Genomic DNA, 6165 nt, shown 5'->3' with positions numbered 1-6165 from the left:
TATACGGTACAACACTGGGACATGGATGAGGAAGGATGTAAAACACTCACATGTAGGAAACGGTCGGCTCTGAAACACAGGAACGGAGCAGGCGTTACATTTATAAAGCACCCAGATTTCGGAAATTTGGGCTGAAGCCTCGACCCAAAATGCAAACAGTGAACGCTGAGCTGAGCGAGAGAAGACTGAATTCTTGAAGCACTAGAAAATACTGCTCACAGGGTTTCGGTCCTGATATCATTTATGTTTTATCTGAGGTTTATAACAAATTTTGAAACTCTGACTCAGCCCCCATATAGGCTTTGACCCCGCTACACCTTTATTTACATGGGAATTTTTGGCATATTTCTTACATCTTGCAGAACAGTACAGGACAATACTCTCCGCTTTCACATCATGTCCCTAATATACAGTATCTTACAGTATTTTGTGAAAAATGTAATTTATGCTCTCTGCACGAATCAATGAACCAATGTAAAATCAATGACTGATTTCAAACCAACAAAATGTATGTATGTATTTCTTTGATTGTTTTTTCCATCTAAAATGAATTAATTTGATGCCACTGTCAGTATTGAGTTGCTTTTCTCCCCGATACTTGGCAATTTTGCTCCTGTATTTTCTTTTTGTGTTGAATGCGAATATTTTAAGGAAAACATAAGAAAAACAATCATTTTCCCCAAATCTTCCTGTCATTATAACTGAATGTGAGTATTGAAAATATATAAAAATGTATGAAAATATTTAAAAACAAATCAGTATTTATTTCGATATTTAGATTCTATCCCTAGAATCATCCCGGGGACCTCAGTGCGAGCTGTACCAGGGGTACAACTGAAGCGTCGCAATTTATATTTGATAGAACTGGGGACAATACCATTAAAATGCTACTACTGTATGTAATTTGCTGGCAACATGGTAACCTAGTATCTGTGTATTTAAATGTTGTGTTGTGCAAATATTATTTAGCTCTTCTAGCTATCGGCCTGGTCTCCCTTGAAACAGAGACTGTTAATCTCAATGGAACATTTTTTCGATAGATAGATAGATAGATAGATAGATAGATAGATAGATAGATAGATAGATAGATAGATAGCTAGATAGATAGATAGATAGATAGATAGGTAGATAGATAGATAGATAGATAGATAGATAGATAGATAGATAGATAGATAGATAGATAGATTTGAAGATTTCATTTGGAGGATAATACTACATTGCACAGAAAAGACCTCCCTTTTTAAATGACAGACAGACAGACAGACAGATAGACAGATAGACAGATAGATAAGTAGACAGACAGACTGTACCTTCATTTGATACTTTGTAGGACTGGTTATCGTGTCCCAGCTTCTGGATGCTGTGCAGCTTCACCGATCCGGTCGGCATTCTGACACATCCAGCAGAATCCCCAAAAGAGATTAAAAAAAAAAGGACTTTCAATATTTTTTCATTGAATCCAGGGATTTTGACCAGAAAAAAATAAAGAGATAAACTCTTCAGTGAATCTTGTTGAAATGAAATGTACCTAAAATTTAACACTAACACTAATTGACGAATGTTAAACTGCTACTCCCGTGGTCCTCCGGACTCCCAAATCTCCCCTCAAATCTCAGTTTGAAATCCGTCCAAAGAATGGTTCAAATCGAACTAAATCTTTTCAATGGTCCGTTCCAGAAATGTAAGCTTCAGTTTGAATTCGGTCCAAAGAATCATTGTCCCTTTGTGCACTAAAAATGTGGACGTTCCAGTCCGGCTCCCCACCTCTCAATGTATGTTCTAGGAAGGTACAGACCCTAACCTCCCCCCTTTACTCCCCCGTTATTCTCCCAACACGTGATGTTGTTGATCAGGTAAGGAGCACGGTTAGAGCTTGGGGGGGTCACAGCATTTATGTTTGAACGGTGTAGTGTCCTGTCGGGTGTAAACTCTGCCAAAGAGGCCAACGACCTGGCGGCCAAACACACACGGGTGTAATGGGGGGTACAATAAGAATATTATTAAATGAATGGAGGATGAGGGGAGGATATGTGTTCATACTGCACGTGTTTTTATTAATGAATGAAATGATTTAAATAATAATGAAATTAGTACATTAGTGAATTAATAAAAAAATATGTAATATTTAAAAAATAAGAATAAATAAAAAATCATGAATTAATTATAAATAAATATGTAATTTAATATTCCATAAAAATAATAATATTAATTTAGCAAACGCTTGGTCCAAAGCGACTTACATGAGAAACTAGAAACAATCAAAGTATACAGTATATCGACCATTAGAGCAACCTCAAACTTTAGTGCATGACCTCCTGTTTCTAAATTCAGCCAGATACAAGTATAAGATGCTGGAAGGAATCTGAGTAAAACAGTGTCGTTAGTTTTTTGCTTGTGCATTTTTTGTCGGTTAGGTTCTGCGTAGATTACCGGAAGGTGAAAGCTGTGTCAAAGTTTAATGCCTATCGGACGCCCCACGTTAGGTACGGCTCGATTTTTTACGATGCTGGATTTAACCAAGGGCTATTGGCAGATTCCCTTGGCCCAGCAGTCCAAGGAAAAATCGGCATTCTCAGCCTTTACCAGTTTTGCGTGCTTCTGTTCGGGTTATTTAGACCCCCGCAATCTTTAAGAGATTCATGGACTGCTTCCTGCATCCGCAGGACTTAAACAATGTGATTATTCACAGCAATACGTGGGAGCAGCACCTGCTGCATGTGGGCATGGTGCAAGCATCTTTGAAGAGCGCAGGGCTCACCGCCAACCCAAAGAAGTGCGCTGTTGGGCAGAGGGAGGTACTGAATCTGGGGTATCACTTAGGGGGCGGGGCAACCCCAGGTGGATAAGACCGCTGCGGTCACGAATATGCCGAGACCCAAGACTAAGGCCGTTCTGTCCCAGGAGGTCAAGGATGTGGATCTGCACAAGCTGTACCTCAGCTGCAAGCTTGCAGAGCGGGAGACGAGGTACACACCATAGAGAAGGAATGTCTGGCGATAAAGTGGGATGTCACCACTATCCGCTATAACCTCCTGGGTAGGGCCTTCCCCCTCTGTTCGGACCACGCCCCACTACAATAGCTCCACCGTATGAAAGACACCAATGCGCGGATCACCTAGTGGTACCTGGCCCTCCAACTCTTCAACTTCCGGGTGCTTCAAAGGGGGGCGGGGTACGGCTGTTGGCCTAAGTCCAACGTTAGGGGTGTGTGGTGTGCCAAGAGGTTGTCGTCAAGACGCCGCTGCAGACAGGCGATGCAGGCCCCTATCCCAGGGCCACTCAGCTGCTGGGGATCGGGCGAATCAACGGAGGGGCCCCGCTGATTCTTCTTTAGATTTAGGTTTTTGTTTTTCCCCACAGCGAGGGAAGTGCGTGTTTGCAGGACACGTGACCGGACCCGGCAACACGAGCACTGAGCGCAGCTAACCAGACACGACACGTTTCCCCTGTTTGCAACCGAGCCTATGATACTTCCATTTGGCCTATGATCCACCTTTTTGTTTGAACATTGAATAAATAAATGCCAACTGTTGCTGTTTTGCCTCCTCCTGCCTCCCCTCTCTTATTCCCTGGCCCAGGGCCAGAACACACCACTACAACAGCGTTTCACTCTACAACATGGCACAAGACAAGGATGTCCACTCTCCCCTTTACTATTCGCCATCTTTATTGAACCGCTCGTGGCGGCCATCCATCAAAACAGTAATATCATTGGCTTACGAACAGAAAACTCTGTTCACAAAATGTATTTATATGCAGGCAGTATTTTGCTATATTTACGGAACCCAATATCATCCCTACTGGAAGTGTTCAATCTTATATCAAAATTTTCAGCCTTCTCAGACTATTCAATAAACTGGACTAAAACCATGGTCTTACCAATCAGTGGGGAAGACTGGAATGTTGTAATCCAGAAACTTCCTTTAACAGTCACAACGGGCAACATTAGATACTTTGGTATTGATATATCCACCAATCCGTCAGATTTGTTTACCTTGAACTTTACTCCATTGCTAAAATCCATTGAAGAATACCTCATTCGATGGAACAACCTACCCATCTTACTAATTGGTAGGATAGCAGCAGCTTATTCCACCTAGACCCTCTCTACAATAAACTGTGTATCTGAACCTCATCATATGTGTCTCTGTGCTGGAGGGCTCTGAAACTGCTACAATTACTATATGTATGTGACAAATAAACCTCTTGAATCTTTAACTAACAAAAATAAACTATATATTTTCAATGGCCCCAGTCCAACTTACAGTAAATTGGTTTAATACTCTAGACTCAATAATCAATAAATTCTATTGGAAATACAAGAAACCGAGAATTAACCTAGCAACACTATGGAAAAACAAAGACAGTGGAGGGCTAGCAGAACCAAACTTCGGATACTACAATTTAGTGAACCATCTTCAATTTATAATTAAATGGTTTCAACCAGAGCAACATCGGCCCATGGATGGCGAGACATTAACCAAACAGAATGTCAAGATATATCAATATCTGATCTCCCATTCCTTACTGAATCAAGGAAGAAACTTAATTGCTTTAAAAATCCATTCAACACAACGACTCTGTCAGCCTGGTGGAGATTCAACAAACTCAGTGCTCACACACTATCTCCAAACAAATTCCCTCCAATCTGGCACAACTCGGTTTTCCTGGTTAAAAACAGACCAATAATCTTTAGGTCTTGGAAAAGACAAGGAATTATTCATCTGGAACACATTTTTGAAAACCATTGTTTATATCCTTCCGAGCCTCTCCCCAAAGGTATAATATCAGTTGTCACAGTTTCCTGCAATTCCATCAACTGCAGCAGCCTCTAAAAGTTAAAATCAAATTAACGAACAACATCCTACAACCACTCCGATGATTGAACATTTTACTGATATAGGTAATTTAAAAATCCCTTATCCAGAATATACAAACTTTTATTAAATCTTACCTACCATGGAATGGGAAAGACACCTTGCTGTTTCCACCGATACCAACCTGTGGAAGCTTATTTGCACCTGGTGCAAACACATTTTCTATGACCCGCAATTCCAAAATGCAACTCCTTCAATATTAGGTTTTACACATACAGTAACACATATCACCCAACACAGAATGTCCAAAATGTGCTCAGTGGATAAAGACGTTTGTTCTCATTGTTCCCTTAATACCAGAGATGACTACTTTCATAACATCTGGCTCTGCCCACCTATCCAAACATTCTGGACCAACATCACCAAGAAGCTGTCAACCCTTCTGGGTCAAAGCATTCCAGTTTCCCTGTCAATATGTCTCCTTGGTGACCTCTCCTCAGTTGACCCACTACTCCAACACCACCAACCCATTTTTATTAACCCTTAACAATTTCCAAGAAAATAATATTACTCAATTGGAAAAGCATAGATCTCAAAACCCAAAATCCCAATGGTTAAATTTATTTATAGAATACATCGCAAATGAAAAATGATTGGCAGTATCCAAAAACAAGGTTGATTCATTGAATTAAATATGGGCTACTTTTATCACTGACATAATTCAATCCATTTATACTTGAGTGCTCCTAAGTTGGGGCAATGCTGTGGTGTTTTGGGGCATGTGGGGGTCCCTTGGGTCTCACCGGGGCTCTGCGGTTGGGTGGGTACCTGGCAGATGAAGGGATGTCTGTGGCGCTTGGTGTTGTGGCTGTGGGGGGTCAAGGGGGTTCCAGGGATTGTTAGGGGCCGGATGGTGCTCAGTACATACACCAAACAATAGACCTTGGGTTTGCGGGACTGGTATGTGGGTACGGACTTGGTGGGCCGCTTGCCGACTGGGTTCGAGTCCTGGAGGCTTGCGCCTGGTGCTAGGTGGTTTCTGGCCTGCTGCGACCCAGCGGGTCTGCGGAGACCACCGCCAGGTGCCTTCCGGGGCCCCTGGGAGACAGCTTGCTGTTGTGGGTGTGGGGTGGGGTGCAGGGGGTGGCTGTCGGCCTTTGCTCCCGCTCCACGGCTTCTCTGCAGCGGGTGCCCCGGGTGGTGGAGGGCCCACATATCTGGCGGCCTGCGGGCGTCGTCGCCGGAGGGAGGGGGCTGACATCCAGGTACCCTGCACTGAGCACGCTCGGCTATGTGGATGGGCGCTCGGGGCTTGCAGCTGGATGGGGCGTCTGGTCGGTTGTGGTGG

The sequence above is a fragment of the Zeus faber genome, assembly GCF_960531495.2.
Source record: "Zeus faber genome assembly, chromosome: 2".
Classification (NCBI taxonomy): domain Eukaryota; kingdom Metazoa; phylum Chordata; class Actinopteri; order Zeiformes; family Zeidae; genus Zeus; species Zeus faber.
The sequence above is the reverse complement of the archived record's forward strand: the minus strand, read 5'-3'. Positions refer to the sequence as shown.